The sequence below is a fragment of the Ruditapes philippinarum genome, unplaced genomic scaffold (genome assembly GCF_026571515.1).
Source record: "Ruditapes philippinarum isolate M1 unplaced genomic scaffold, ASM2657151v2 ctg590_1_1_1_1, whole genome shotgun sequence".
NCBI classification, from domain to species: Eukaryota; Metazoa; Mollusca; class Bivalvia; order Venerida; family Veneridae; genus Ruditapes; species Ruditapes philippinarum.
This window is the reverse complement of record NW_026858658.1, coordinates 12,123-29,744: the sequence shown is the minus strand read 5'-3', so window position 1 is coordinate 29,744 and position 17,622 is coordinate 12,123. Positions and strand designations below refer to the sequence as shown.

At 32.4% G+C, this 17,622-nt stretch overlaps 1 non-coding gene across 1 annotated transcript; it reads right to left on the bottom strand.

The window, feature by feature from the left end:
* Window positions 1-12,452: 12,452 nt before the first annotated feature.
* Window positions 12,453-12,525, bottom strand: Trnat-agu (transfer RNA threonine (anticodon AGU)). Its single transcript has one exon. It is a non-coding gene; the product is annotated as a tRNA-Thr (tRNA).
* Window positions 12,526-17,622: the final 5,097 nt, after the last annotated feature.

Sequence of the window (17,622 nt, the reverse complement as noted above, 5' to 3'; positions counted from 1 at the left end):
TTACAAATTTTACCAAAATGAAGATGTTTTGGAAAAGATGTAAATAATAAAATACATAAACGTGCCAAAAAATCTTTACATGTCTTTAAATCACACAATTTTGAATCGAGTGCCAAACAGCCAAATGGGAAAATGTGTTCTATCATACAAAAATAAACATCAGTGGTTTAATTTCCCCGTTTCTTCAACAAAACACATACATTATTACTATTTCACAGTCCATATATTAAACAAGTAACAATTACTTGTGTGAACGATATCAATTTTGTAAGCGTGATTAAATTTAATTTCTATTTAATTCAACTCCCGAACTTAAATCAGTTCCGGTCGACATTTTAGATTTTTCATTTTAATGTAAAATAAATTCACAGTGCCCTCCGAGAAAAAAAATGTAAATATCAAGTGACTTGTTAAAGCATTTTCCAATGCAAAATATAAATCTCGCGAGAGACTTTGTTAATATTTACAAATAAAAAGAAACAAGCATTTGTCCGAAATAATGACACAACACAGCATACATATGCTGCACAGCTGTGATTAACTTTTGATTGTGTTATGGCGATGCGACAGCTTTTTTACAAATTGTACAGTTTTCTTGAGATAGGCCAAAGAAACATCGCATTTATATTGTTGAGGCAAAACATTAACAGTCATTATCATTGGTGAAAAATAAAGATATTTTCCAATTCAAATTGCACGAAATAACGTTGTCTTACATTATGGTATGTAACATATTGGTTAGAACCCTTCATTGTAAACTTTCAACCAACGAACTGCAAAAAGGCATCACATTATGTTTGTATATTTTTGAAAGCCAGATAAGAAATTATATCATTGAAAGCTTACTTTATATTTAAATGGTATTCATAGAAAAAATTACAATGACAATGTCAACCAATCTTCTCCACTGATTTTCGTACCAACATTGTATTTTGCTAAGGTTTTAAGTCGCGCCGACACTGTTAAAGACATACGGAAACTTTCTAATGTTTACTGGTGGAATAAAAAAATCAATACATACATTGAACCACGAGTAACACTTGTAGCACCGTTGACTGTCCAGGCAAAATAACTTAAAGCTGCATCAAATGACAGATTCCAGAGTATGTGGCGGGCATGAATAACATTCTTATTATATACAAGAGAGATACAATCCATTTTCAAACCGTATGTGAAAGTAACTTAAATCATATCTTATTAAGCCATAAATTTAAAAATGGGTATTAAAATGTAATTTCTTCCTTAATTTATTAATTTCAACGTTTACAAATCTGTATATATAACTCTTATTTCTTTGACATATCAAACACTATTTAGTCATTTTTAGATGACATATGAGCCGCTCATTTCTAAACATTAACTTAATGATAGTTTTAACTCATATATCTAGAATTCTGACTTAATTCTCCATCTATTACAATCTGAAATTATAGAATAATAGCCATTTTTGCTCATTTTGTAATTTTCTCTCTTTAACTGTAATTTGCATTCCGAGATTTATTGGTTATTTTTTTTTTTTTGGGGGGGGGGGGGGGGGCGGAGGTTCTACGAAGAAACTTTGAAGAGCAGAAGATGATATACGAGTACTGGCTTACATCGGTAATTTAATGGACAAATATTTAGCAATAATTTAACAGTCAATAGTTAAAATAGTAAATTATCATGACTAACATACTAATAATACTTGACTTTTAAGAAAAATACGTTAAGGCGATAATATCAACATCTCAAGCTATCATTCTAAAACTAAATTTTTCAACCTAGCTGCCTAAGACAGTAGCACCGAATATTGGTCTCAGAATGTCAACAACAACAACAACAACAACAACAACAACAACAACAAAAATAGCTAGATACAATAACAATCTAAAATAAATAATCAAATTCGAGAAAAAAGAGAACAACTGCAGATAAATTGTTGTAAACACAAAGAACACATTTTGATTTTTCTAGTAATTTTCATTTAAAACGCACACATATATTTACAGCGTAGATAACGCAATGTTATATCTGAAAGATTGCCGGCATTATGCATTGACCATATTGCTCATATAAAGTGCACGTATTTTCTGCTCCAAGCTTTGAACAATGGCACCATTTAACGTTATCTATTTGTTCCATGTGAAATACAATCAAAGGCAACACCTCTAGTGTCCTTTTTTCTTCCTTAACAGTTCATCAACCAACTTTTCTACCGTATCTTAAACCATGATCGATTCAAAGTTTATGCTTTTCAAAGTAGTGTTTTGTTTGAATTAAGTATTCTAGCGTGAGAAATATCAGTATGATCTAATATATTTTTTTTACCATGAGCAAACAATATGACATGAAATATTAAATCTTCATCATCTCAATAAATACTCCAGTAAATTGATTACATAGTGTAATTAAAATATTAATATCCTAAAACGTTCATTTTCCATTCATCATTGTGTTCATATGTAAGGTGGCATATTAACGCCATGCCGTGTAAGCTTTCTTTCAGGACTTAAAGGTGAAAGGTCCTTCAACGCGAAAAAGTGAAAGACCTAGCACGGGAAAATCTGCTGTGATTTAGCCACCGATCGCGATCTGACGTCTCTTTGCGTTTTCGTGGTTGCGGGGAAAATAGAAGAAAACACAAAAACATCGACGTTTCTCGGTTGATCGTGTTTTCTACTTTTAACGTTTTTGTCTCTGTACAGGTAAACTGCTTGATAACCTGTTCAGGAGCATCGGTGGCTGTACTGTGCTCTGGTGAAATCAAAGTGGCTTACTTCCGTGATCCTGATGGTTAACTACAGAATCTATACACATCCTTTAGTTGTTTGTAGTTTAAAGCTTATTATAGCTATGCCGTTAAATTATGTAGTTATATATTATATCTATACTCATTATTTCTGAAATATATATTCTGAAATATGTCTACAATTTCTTCTTCAGAAGCATTTGTTATTATACAAGCAATGACACCTTATAATCACTCAAATTAGCAAATAACTTTCACGTATTTAAGCTGTTAAATACATGTTTGATTTGAAATGCATCGAATTAAGCATACATTTAGGCTAAAGTTTTAATATATCTCTAACAATTAACTGGATGCGTATCTTGAAACAAACTGTTTTATTATGCATTTCAGGAAAGTTAATATGTTCACATAAGAGTACTCGCGGGAAATCAGTTTATCAGCAATTATGGAGAATATGATCAACCTGACAAAATCAAATACGTTGATGACAGGAAGTATTGGTTGTCGTCTGCTGCAGAAACTGTTGTCTGCAGAAATAGGTCACACCATTTTGCAGACGACAAAATAATGACAGACAGACGATGTTCTTATAAATTAATTTCACTATATTATAGTACTACTAGAAATACTAATTTAGGATTCCTGTTCAGAATTTGTTGCTATGGTGATGTTAATTTGCTAATAAAATTGATTCACATATGCTGTCTTTGTTTAATTACATACTATTTGACCAGAAAGGCAATAGATGTACTTTTTCTGATAAGTCTTTGTAATAAAAGACCTTTGAATATGAGTGCATGTCTTTCTGTGGCTTCTTTTCCAAAAAGGTCAATATTTTTTTCTTTTGTTCTGATCAGGTGATATTTAGCCTTCCATTGACTTTATTTATATTTTGTAATTAAAATGATGGCGTCGGCGGCCAAGTTTAGGCAGTTGGTCAAGAAATTGGTGCTTAGCATGCGTATCATGACGCAGACATTTTTATATATTGCAAGAGATGTCTGCATAAAAGGTCTCGTGGGAAATCACAGTTCTGAAAAGGTTCTTCCCGACAAATAAGTAGAAGGCGTGGTCTCTCAAATCCACAACTACAAAAATTTTTTTTGGCTACATTTGCTCTTTCTATAACAGTGCATATTTTTCATAATAAATTCCAGAAAAAAAAGTTTTTTCGTGACGAATAGGTAGAAGATGTGCTCTCTGAAATATTGCATCTGCAACGACTATTTTTGATATACGTTTTTTGTTTTGAATGATTCAAACACAAAGTAAAGAAAATGCTAAGATATTTTAAAACATGCTTTTATGTTTTCGTAAAACAAAAGAAAAGAAGGAGGGAATGGTGAACGTTAAACAAAAACAAATAAGGGGCATCAAATATCATTTACGAGTGTTTCGAGGCGAGGACTGTTCACCTTTAGCCTAAGGATAAGGATTCAAATTTCCATAAATGCCATGTTCCGAATGAAGCCAGGGCAATAATCAAATCTCAGCGACTCAACAAAGACCATAATCTTGTCAACAACGCCATAGCTACGGGCTACAGCGGTTGCAATTAGATCTTCCACACGGACAGGGGCTATTCTTGACGGCTCTATAAACTAATAAAGATGAATGTGCTCCTAGAATGGATCTAAGATGACCATGCTAAGATTTACTTAGAACATAAAACGTTAAATAAGTGAGATATTTGCAAAAATTACACCGCCAGGGGGCGCTGAGAAGATGATGTTCAGAATTTAGACATAAGGGAAATATTCCTCGTCGGAAAAAGGCAATTAAGTTTCCTATTTCCTCATATAGCTTTATTCCAAACAATGGTTGTTGATAATTAATTTATATTGATCAAATAGTCTTGGGATTTTTTTCTATAGAAATCTTGTCCAGATTGAATATATGGTATGTACATGTATTAACGATCAAAGAAAGTTCGCTGCACGAAGAAGGGAATTTATTATCATTAGTGTAGTCAGTAAGGGTCATAGTCGAACTAAATTATATAAATTGTAGACAAGCTTGAGTTGGGCGTCTTCGTTTCTTTCCTCTTTTCATTTTATTCATTTTTATGTTATATGCCTCAGAAATGATATCAATTTTATTTCTTAAAAACGTTTTATTTTTGGTATGTTATTACAATTTCCAAGAAAGTACTGTTTTGCTATATATATGAATTATATCGGATCCTTGTTTTCTGTTGGCGATTGGTATAATTATAGTGAATAAGTATTTTGTATGGAAGTCAAAATACTACTTTGTTTACATTTGCGACACATTGTTGCACGTTCAGTCTTACGTTCTTCAGTTGTTAAATATCTTAAATGTTCTAAATCCATAATTAAAACGTTATTTAACAAAATGTTGACATTTCTAAATAATTCTAAAAATATGAATTTCTGAGACATAATGTGCTTAAAAAACTCTTAAACGGACCTATTTTGTTTGTTTTAACACTACGTTTTATTAATTTTACACCTGATTACGTAATATTTACATATATATTACAAACACAATGTCTGTATCATTGATGCCATAAAGTACATGGAAACACACTCAATATTACTTAACATATCATTATTCATTCATAAACATAATCATGAAACATAGCGTTTATTCTGTAATTAAAAGTAATTGTACATTTCCTGTTGTTGCTAAATCTCTGTGACATTCCTATCTACTTTTTATAGAAATACATACAATAATTATCGCCTTATATTGCCAAATTATCTGTTTACAAACAGCAATAAGTAATTCATATGTAATTACATATATACAACATTACATTGTTAAAAAAAGGCAATTTCAGGAAGTTATGGCGACATTCCAAATGTCAGAGACTGTGCAAATACATGTATCTTATGTCATGCCGCCTATTTCGAATTAAGGTAATTTCTCCACGTATTAAGCGGAAATCATGTTTGTTTTTTTAGGGGTCTTTTTGCTCGTTTGTCTTACATCATCATCATCATCATCATCATCATCATCGTCGTCATCGTCATCGTCATCGTCGTCGTCGTCGTCGTCGTCGTCGTCGGTGTCGTCATAATTATCGTCATGATCGTCTTGATCATCATCATCTTCTCCATCGTCATCATTAGTATCATCATCATCATCGTCGTCGTCATCGTTGTCGTCGTCATGATCGTCTTGATCATCATCGTCTTCATCATCATCATCATAATCATCATCATCACCACCACCAACACCATCATCATCATCATAATCATCGTCATAATCGTCTTGATCATCATCGTCTTCTTCATCATCGTCATCATCATCATCGTCTTCATCATCAACATCTTCATCAAGAACATTATCATCTTTATCATAATCATCATCTCGGTTATCTTCATCAGTATCTCTAGATCTATTATCATCATCATATTATCATCATAATCATTATCATCAATATCTTCATCATTATTATTATTATTATTGGTCCTGTAGGATTTTTTCTACTCATCTTTTGATGATGCTGGTCTTTGTTAGTTATCCTTTTAAAAAATATGTATAATCTTTTACCAATGTCAGGTAAATCTTATTTCAAAATTTTTGACTCAAAAATATGTCCCGTTTTACTATATGGGTCAGAAATATGGGGACTTGAAGTTAGGGATTGTATAGAACGTGTTCAAATATATGCATGTAAGAGATTTATGAATATTTCTTTAAAGTCGTGTAATGCAGTTGTAATGGGAGATTGTGGAAGATACCCAATGTATATATATGCAACAAAAAGATGTATTTAATTTTGGATACGGATTTTATATATGGATGATGAGAGATATGTTAAAAAAGTTATTTTATGCTTAAACGGTTAGATGAACTAGATTATAAAAATTGGGTGACAACTCTACGATTAAATCTCTATAAGAATGGTTTTGGCTATATTTGGGAACAACAAAAGGTTGAAAATGCAAACTTATTCCTTACCCTTTATCTTAATAGATTAAAAGATCAATACATGCAAAATTGGAACAGTGAGTGTTTAGAAAACAGAAAGCTAGTATTCTATAGAAATTTTAAATGTAATATTAATTTTGAAAAATATCATAGATATATTGAAATTTAGGAGTAGTCTTGCTGCTTTTAGGTCCTCTTCTCATCAATTGATGATAGAGAAAGGAAGACATATTGGTATTCCAAGGGAAATTCGTTTTTGTATACACTGTCGATATGAAATTGAATGTGAATTTCATTTTCTGTTAAAATGTCCTTTATATGATAATTTACGTCAACAATTTATACCAAATAAGTATTGGGAACATCCAAATAATCATAAATTTAACTTATTAATGTCATGCAAAAGTGTTAAGACAATACGAAACTTATCAATGTTTTTATATTATGCATTTAAACTGCGAAATGAATCTATATCTTAAATGTTTTTATGTTAGTTGCTAAATCTTATTACACAATTACATGTTTTGTGAAAATTGGCTAAAATGCTGCTCTGACAACATGTCACTGTACTTTATACAACTCTATGTAAACCTGTATATTATGTGATGTTATATTATCCTAAATAGCTGCCATGTCATTATGCTATTGTGCTTATATATATTTATATATTTTATGTATACATGTGTATGGGCCGGTGGCCTGAATGCAAATTTGAAATAAAAAAAAAAATATTGTTGGTGTTTTGTTGTGTTTTTCCCCCGACAACTTCAGTAATGTTTTTACAATTCAAATATGTAGGCATATAGGTGTGGACGCCCAAGTGTAAATTTAATTGCAATTTCATTGTGTTTTGCAACCGCCGTTCCCTCTTTATGATAGACCTTCTTTTATAGCATTTGAATTATATATCACAATCATATCTGTAATAAAATTCAATTTTGATGCGCAAGTAAGGTGACAAATACATTTGAGCACATCCTTGTAGCATATATGTAAAGTACATCATAATATATTCAGATTAATTTAATCACAAAACACTAACCAATACGTTTAGGGATGCATAAATTACCACATGATTGGGGTTGGAGTGGAGTTGTGGGCTGAAACTTGGGATAAAGCATTGTAACACCGCACTTTGGGTTCAAACGCACTTTGGGGTCCGACCCCAAAGTGCGTTACGTACTTTGGGGTCCGGCCCCAGAGTGCGTTACGCCTTTTGGGGTCCAATTTTAACCCCAAAGTGCGTTAAGCAGGTACATATGCATTTTTTAACATCAGGCAAACGACCGCACTTTGGGGTCATAGAAAATTAATGTTCATTATGTTTTAAATAATATATTGTAGTCAAAGTCAATGATAAACAAAAAATCAAGGTATTCAATAGACACAAATATGTGCCCTGAATTATAGTAGAATCAATAGGGATTTAAATGATCTTGATTAGTAAGTGAAGAACTTTCACCAAATAAATCACCAAATAAAGAATTTGAATCAATTATTAAGCTTAAAATATTTTTTTCTCAAATTTTCCATTTATTTTAAAAGAATGTACACCTTTCATTAACTCCATTGTTTTTAGCTAAATGCATTATTTTCCCGTTTTTTATTTACACATTTTATAGAAATATAATAGTCTTAGGCATAGACAAAGGTATAAATTCTGGGAAAATTCTGGAAATCTTAGTAAGACATTTCAGTAAAAATTGTGCCTGATAATATGTTGAAAGAGCCATTTATTTAGCTAAATGTGACATATAAGAAACTTGACTAGGTGTAGATGCGGCTTTAAGTAGTAGTCAGTACAGGCTTTACTAAAGATATCAACTATTTAAGTAGTCGCCCATTAAGAGCGGAGCCTCAGAATAATGTAAAATTCTCACTGGGGATAGGGGGAATTGTGGGGTATCGCTCCCCCGAGGGTTAATAATAACGTTTTAAAGGCCCATTATGCTTTTATTTGTTTTTCTTAAAAGCTTTTTCATTTTGATGTTCTTCTATATTATCCAAAAAATACACATTGGCCAATTACCTGAACCATCTTTTTCATTTGTTCCTTTTTGGCAATGATGAGTACAGTTATAGTGAATTAGTATTTTATAGGGAAGTCAAATACTACAGTGTTTTGACTCCTTTTAATATGACAAATAATTTCACATTTATCGCTACTTTATTCAGGTAACAAGCATCGTACATTTCTCAGATACCATTATTTTAACATTATAAAATTCATGTTTGCTCTTTCTAAAGAAGTATGTAAGATTTACCATAAAAAAGCTTCTGGAGAACGGTTGTTACGGAGCTTACAAAAACCCTTAAGTTTGTTGATAAGCTTAATAATGTTTTTGTAAAAATCACTTTTATAGTCCGATCGAAAAACTTGATGTTTCACCAGAACATTGCAATAGTGTATATTTATAGTTCTTTGGAAAAAATATATACTGCATTTTATTTCATTCCCAACATATTTAAAATGGGGCTCAATATGGCACCAAAAGTTATCAAGTAAATGACCGACAGAACGGGATATTTTTCGCAGCATCTTTTAATTCTAGGAATGCACAATTTCTGTACTAGAGTATTTTGAACGGTGGCATAAAAGTGACATTTGTATTTTTTTTGGATACTTTTTTTTGTTTTTCGTACATATTTTTTGTTTGTTTGTCGTACATATTTTTATCAAAATTTTGAATACATACATTTTTTAGTTTTGCATACATATTCTTTTTTAGTTTGCATACATATTTTATTTTAGTTTTGCATACATATTCTTTTTTAGTTTGCATACATATTTTATTTTAGTTTTTTTTTGTACATATTTTATTTTGTTTTTTCGTACATATTTTCACATGACGCCATTTGCAAAGTAGAGATTTGGATAATTACACCATTTGTAAAACACCATTTTTAAACACTTCGCCATCTGTAAATTACAGTACCTCATTTGCAAATGCCATTTGCAAATACCAACATTTTAATTTTTGGAGGTATAAAAAATAACAACACTTTTTAGTATATAGATAAATATATAGTCCGCGGTAACCCAAAGAAAGGTTCTGCATATGGTCTCGATGTTAACATTTGTCACAAGGTGCCTTAAAATCCTTCATGGGGTTTCGGAGATAAGGAGCGGACATGAAACCCAAGTCTTTATCCTTTGACCTGAAGGTGTGATCCTGACCTTGAGCCGGCACACCTGGCATATAAGTTCTGCACATTATCTGGATGTGCTAAAGAATTGACCTAAGTTTCATACTTCTATATTCTCAGGGGGTGGGGTTGAGTGGTGCACATTCATGGAATAATAACTGATTACCAATCAACAGTCCTTTCCAAATAGACACTTATATAATAGTATATAATAATAAAAAACAATAATTATGTAAAATGCATATAATATAAAAAATGGGCCGAAAAGGGTCGGCCGAAACCAGACTTTCCCGGCCGAAAACGAATGGGCCGATTCCAAAAATGCCCCGAAATGGGACTTTGTTTTTTGTGTTGTTTTTTGTTTTATTTATACTGGGCGCCGGTTTCCCATATGTCCCAGACTAGTCGGCCTCTATTACGATTGCTGGTAACGTAGAGCCTGCAACGGAGGACTTATTCGCCTGCAACGTCGTCGATGTCGTAGAGCCGCGACGGAGGTCTTTTCAAGCTGTCGATCGTCGTAGACCCTCTCTAGGACCAAATTCCTCGCTTCATGAACAAATGACAATAGAGGAAAGGCACCTCTTCCGGGAGCAGCAGCTCTCTTTAGGGACACACCCTTCGTCGTTGGTTAGGTCACACCAGCTAAGTGACCTAACTAGGTCACCCATCTGGTGTGACCTATGCCTTCCGAGCGACGTGCACGCCACGAAGGGAAGTCGGAAGTCGAAATGGGACCAAACCACTGTGCTAGTTTTATACTCACCTATGGGCTGTTATGAGATTTGAAGGCTGTTTTTATTGGCTAAAATATGTATGAAAAACAAAAATAAGATATGTACGAAAAACAAAAATAAAATATGAATGCAAAACTAAAAAAAATATGTATGCAAAACTGAAAAAAATATGTATGCAAAACTAAAATAAAATATGTATACAAAACTAAAAACAAAAAAAATGCAAATGTCACTTTTATGCCACCGTAATTTTGTTATATGAACACAATTTTTAGATATTTCAAGTGGTAAAATTAATGAAACTTTTATCACTTAAGCATCATAAAGTATTGACCGCCATCTTGAATTCCACCTCAAATATTCCAATGTCGCAGATAGAAAATAAGTCAGTACTCAGTATTTAAGCAGAACTCAGATGACACCTTTAGACCTATTGAACCCAAAGTGCGTTGATATGTAGCATATTAACGCACTTTGGGGTCAATTTCTCGATTTTAAGCGCAAAGTGCGTTGGACCCCAAAGTGCGGTGCGAAGTTTAACGCACTTTGGGGACGGACCCCAAAGTGCGTTTGACCCCAAAGTGCGGTGTTACAAAGCATGCGGGAGAAGGACAATAACGTACACATATTATGGAAAATTATGTACATTGTAGTTTTTCTGTGTAAATTTTAGAACAGATTTTGAGCAATTTCCGGAAGTGAACTCAACTTATTGTTTTTTGAAACATCTAGTGTTGCGTCATTCTCGTTAATTCTTTTTATTTTTCTAAAAAGGAGTTTTTTATTTATAATTATCTTTAACTTTTTATATACTTGTTTTATTTATTCATTTATTTATTATTTATTTATCTATATTCATTCATTCATTCATTCATTCATTCATTCATTCATTTATTCATTTATTTATTTATTTACTTATTTTTATTTATCTATATTCATTTATTTATTTATTTATTTATTTGTTCGTGAGAGTTTTTAATCAAAATATGCAAGTCACATAAATAAGCTTCTATATATAACATATGATTTGAATTGTATCTTTTAAAAAAAAATTATTATTATCATTTCGTAATCTCGTGCAGATTTCCCAACCAGATAACTGTCACATGACCTCACTGCTGACCAAATAAAATAAAATTTTCTAAAGTTATTACATAACAATTTTGGCGGTTTAAAAATAGCTCGTGTGAAAATACAGGGTATGCGTTATTATCTACAAACAAAATATTTATTTTGTATAAATAGGTCACATTATATTGAACAATAAACAAACATTTCCCATATCTAAGGACACAGGTCTTCTGATGTCCAGAAATGAAATAATAACAATGGTCATATCTGCATCGCCAACTGACCCTCAAGCATTGTTAAACACGAAAATATCGAAAGGTGTCCAAACATGGTAGTCCGCAATGTTTCCAAATGTACAATCCCCTCACATCGCCGGTGGGCTGTTTGTTTAATCTGTTTATGCAGTGGTAGAGATAGTATCATATGTAATTTAAATTGTATACACCAGGTCAATCCTGTCAAATTGCAACGATTTCATTTTTTTCAAATCTCATTGTGTTTTTCATTTTTATAAAACAGTTTTTGTTATGTCTGAAAATGTTTCGTCTGACAAGCGATGGACACAATTTGTTTTTCATTTTATTGTGTTTACATACCCGAGGTCAGGTGGTGTCACCCAAAATCGTTCTGATGTCCGAAATATAAAATAAAAGCTTATAATATACCCGCTTTCAGTGTCGAAATAGTGTATACAGCTTTAAGTATAAGCAAACGACAGTACATGTATTATAATATCCTCAACTTGTGGCTTCTGGTTAGTTTTTAAAGATGTAATAGTTTTTATATTCTGTAACAAAACATAAAACAAAACAAAACTCAATAAAATATTATTTACGTGAGAAAAAATATTTATAACTTACTTTTGTAGGCTCCAGAGGGGATCGAACCCTCGACCTCCTGTTTACTAGACAGGCGCTCTAACCACTGAGCTATGGAGCCGGACGTAAGTAAAAACATCTGTTTGTCGTTATACATTGTGCAGCTTCTACAAAATTATACAATTCAATTTTATTTTTCATTTTTTATTAACATAACGAGTTTTGCTAACATCAAGTTAAATACGAAGCAATATTGCCCGAATTTCGTTTCTTACAGTATAACGGCTGATTTTGGATTCAAAAATATTTCTTATAATTTTGTTCCCTGGGATGCTTATTCCTTAATAAATATCAAATCCAGCTCACGATAAAACAACCGTGGCAACTTTATCAAGCAAATCGAACCACAAGCCAGCCATTTCTCGATATGAAGTTAGAAAAAAAATTAAAGGGTTAAATTATAGGGATGCTTCTTTTTGTCTTTCTTAAAGATATCATAGAATAACTGTTTACTTTCTCCAATGGACACAATACATGTTAACGCTCAAAATCAAAAACACTTAACAACACTCTGAGTCAAGATTACTGTTGTTTCTAAGACAAAATGTTGCTTTTCTGTTTATTCGACATCTGTGCATGATTATTTAGTTTCGTCAATATCCTTTTCTTCATGTTTACGCATGAATATGTGATATTCTGTGAACAAGAGCACAGTCAATAAATCATAAATGATTTTTTTTCTTTTTTTACGGATCGCTATCTTAAGCAATCAATTTCTAATTCATTTTTCATTAATTTTGCTGCCCCATTCGTTGCTCTGAGCTGCATTTAACGTTTGATTGGCGAAGATGCTCGTTTCCCACACAATATTAACAAAATTTCTCGAAGAAAATTTGATAATAACGCTTGATTTATTAAAATTGATGAAAAGTCTTCACGTGCTGAAGCTAATTATAGAATCATGCGTTTGTCTCTTTGAGGAAGCGTTTCTGCGAACCGGAGCAGATCGGAAGTATCTCAGAGGCTTATGGAACATAGCTTGAAGCTGTTCTTTGAAGATATCAATTTATTAAAAAGCTTCTTGAGAATATGATTTATGTCCATCTGGCCCTTTTTGTCTTTCAGGAGTGTCCGGATTAGTTCTTTTCTGTAGAAGATTGTCCATTTGGAAATGTAAAACTGTCGCCTGCCAATGTCTACAGAATATAGCAATCAAATTATTGGATGCCATCAAATATCACATCTCGGCATGTCTGTAGGTAGTGTGGTCGATACATATTAAACTAATTGGGATCAAGAATTGAAATTTTCTGCCCATTGCCCTGAAGTTTTTATTTATATTTTGTAAATCAATACAGCGTCATGACTGCACATTTAGCAAGGTCAAACAATTGGAATGTATTGAATTGAATGTATCATGTCCTTTTATGAAGCTTATAGTTTTCAAAATGGTATACGGTTGAAAAAGATAACACAACATAAACTTAATAAAAGCTAAAACAGTAGCAGGTGCACAACTCAAATTGTCTTACTCAGTTGCCTACCGGAACAAAAAGAAATCTAAAGAGCAAGGGGAACCTGCATATCCGGCTCATTATTATGTTGGCAACTCTTTTAACTATTTTAATACTAAACTCCCTTAAAATGTACATGGATAAAAAAGGCAAGTCCGAGGGGCGAAAATATAACATGGCACAAATCAGCCACCATAGTTACACAAATTCAGCAAAGAACAAAGTGTCGTGTTCTTAAAATTCTCACACTCGACAGTATAATTACCGAAACCATTGTTTTTACCTAAAATTTTGGAGAAAAAAAATGCTTTTGATAATTTGAACAAATATTAACAGCAAATCAATCAGAGATAACGTGTTTTGCCTGGGTATAAGAACATAAACGTGCTTTACTTGGTGTAAAAAACACGTCAGTTTGCTTAATGTAAAATTCGGAATCTGTACTCGACATTTTATATTTTGCAAACTCAAAATCTGTCTGATACATGATTGAAGTTGACAAGTTAAATTGTATGTCAAAGCGTTGTCAGACTAAAACATTTCCCTCATCTGCGGTGATGATGACCAATTGTGAAACGGACAATGTTTCTGCAGAAGACTAATCTACGATTTTACACGCGACTTCCGCTTTTCAAAGCAGTATTGAAGACAATTTTCCACGTGATCGGATAATTGTGTGCGCATGTGTAGAACTGGCGACACTTCAAGTGCTCTCTTTCATTAGTCTTCTTTTAAATGTGGATACCTTAAGGGGTTTCTTCGTTAAGGATAGAAAAATTTGGATTAATCCTGCAATTTTCTCAATGCTAATAAAGATCTTTTCGGTCTTTTCGAATCTTTGGACTCTTTGTTGATAAATGACACGGGTATGAATGTAAAAGCCGGTCCTCTGTACATTTGGTTAGGGATTAAGTCTTGAACGAGTCCTCACTACAACATAAAACATAAATATTTGAATAAATGCATGTTTTAACGACGTTCAACTCAAGTGCTATTTTGCATTTTATGTCCATTTAAGTCGCGGCTTATATTATCTACTTCATATTTCTTTAAGAATTGAAAAGAAACAAATTATGCTTAAACTGTTTACTTTGAATATGTCAGAATCGTAAAGGTAGTCATTTATAGTTAACACTTGACCGAACTTTTCAAACATAAAAATTCTAGTTAAACATATATACAAACCATTAATGAAACCAATTGAAGAATTACGAAACAGACTTTAAAATGCATATGATTTTCTTAAATTTATGGTTAAAGTTTATTGAACCGTCCGTCCGTCCGTGCGTACGTCTACATTCTTCTATGACATTACCTCAACAGAAGAAGACCAATACATACATACATAATTTTATTGTCGACATATATTAGCGTATTAGAAAAACGTTGCATAAAACCTTTGATGTTTTTTTCATCTTCTCATTTAAACATGTTTCCGTGCACTATCGGATCAAATATATTTTCCGCTTTTTTTATCTGATAATGTCTTTTCTTAATCAGCATTTGACTGAACGGTTTCTGTCAGTTGTGTGCAAAATGATGACCTTCCGATGATAAGAATCCAATTTAATAGCAATCCAATTAAGTTTGCACGCTTTTTCCGCCGGTAGCCGCGTGCCCTCTCGTAACCTTGGCTCAAACCATGTCTTACGAATTTATAATTATTAAATAGTGATTGAATGCAAGTGTCAGTATTTTATTTAGATTTGAAGACCAGAAATGAATCATGTTACTTATTTTCGTTTGATATAGTTTTGATTGATTGATTAAATGATATGATTGTCATATCAATGTGTGTTTTAGAGGATTTTTGTGCAATAAGAAGAGAGAGTTTCATATAGGCTTTAAGCTTTCTACTCAGTCCTAAATGCAATTTACGTATTGCAATTTTGTTTGTAAATATTGAATAAGAAATAAATATTGTTTTAACCAATAAGAAGAGAAAAGACGCAATTCAAAATACAAGCAAATATGATGGTTGTATAGTTGCATGCATTGTCGGCTTAGAAAAAATACGCAATTAAACATAAAGGATATTTTTTCATTCCACTTTTTTGTCAGTTGTCCTATAGTTTACCAGCAGTTTGAGGAATATCAATATTAAAACACAAAAAGAAAGCTATCAACAGTGTATAGCCTGGTTCTGGTTGCAAAGTCTAGGCAGTTTTGGTCCCAGTAGGTTAAGGGTAAGAAGTTTGTAAAAGAAATAATAAACGGATTTTTTTTTCATGATTTCTTATATTTTTTTATGAAGGCAACTGATTCACGGGCGAATTTATTTTTCGACAACAATTAATCATATTGCTAATTTTCTTATACAGGCTATAGGTGTGACAACCGGCAAACGTTCTTATCCAGGAGATTAATTCTAGAGTAAAACAAGAACAAAATTTGAAGAAAATATCGGCCGAAATTCGGAGTACACAGGTTCCGGATCCAAAAGGTTTTTAACTATTAAAAATGGAACGAATAAAATTGGGACCGGACACTTTGTTCGGATAAATAAGGATTCCGCTTAGAATGGTTTGGGTTGGCAATCACTGTACATCATATTGCTAGTTAAATGCCTGTTGGTTCAGAATGTGTCAAGTTCAATTCCGACATTCTTTAAATTGTATATTTTGAAAGTGCATGATATCTTAATCCATTGTAATTATCAATATAACAGTTAATATACATAAAAGAAACGATATTTACACATTTAATTGTACAGTATAACTTTACATTAACACGTTAAGTGAGATAAATTTGATATGTCTAAATAAAATAATAATACCGTAAGTTTGTAATTCTTCACCCACGACAGGGGTCTTTACATTCAATTAATCGTCTGCGCCCGTTGTTAATTAGTTCTAAAGTTAATGGTGCCACATCACGATACTTAACAAACGCTTGTATCAAAAGATCGTTTCTTTAAAGCCCAATGGCATACAAAGAAAGCATGACATAACATACTTAAAAAACCTATCAAATTCGAATACATCATTTGTTTAAGATTATTCGATAGCAGAGAAATAAAATGTATGTGAAATCAATGATTGTACAGTTATAATATATTTGTAAATATTGCGGCGCCGCATGTTAGACTTAAAACGGCCATGACACATGAGGTATATGTGTTTTGCGCGTGATGAAAAACATTTTCTTGATAAGTTGTACTTAACAGATTCGAACAAAGTTTAACGGTCTGTTTATATCTGTATGAAAGTAGTGTTGAAACAAAAATAGTTGTAACTAGACAACTGTAAAACTTGTCATTTTGCTTATTTTGTTTTAAATTATTATTTTTACAGACGTGGCGCAATAGAATTTGTGGCGGCGTGGCCGAGTGGTTGGTTACACAAAAGACTAGTAATCTAAGGATTGCTGATCGCGTGGTTCAAACCCTGTCAGGGGCAAGCCGTTGTTTCCTTGAGCAAGAAACTTTACATTCATTTCTTTGCACTGGTTGGTTCCAATGACGGATTCGAGAGTGTTTCCAGAAGATTATAGCTTTAAACATAATCAAACTAAAATAAATTTGTATAAACTAACAGGAATTTGAGTGAGTAGCTGAGATGTAAAGCAAATTATTATGATTAGTTAGTTATCCAAGGAGCATGAGAAAAAAGTCTTCATCTCAGAAGTGTTATATTTTTCTGATCCATTGTGATAGTTTATTCCAACAGAGACACCGATCTACATCTCGGATTCCAATAGTTTTC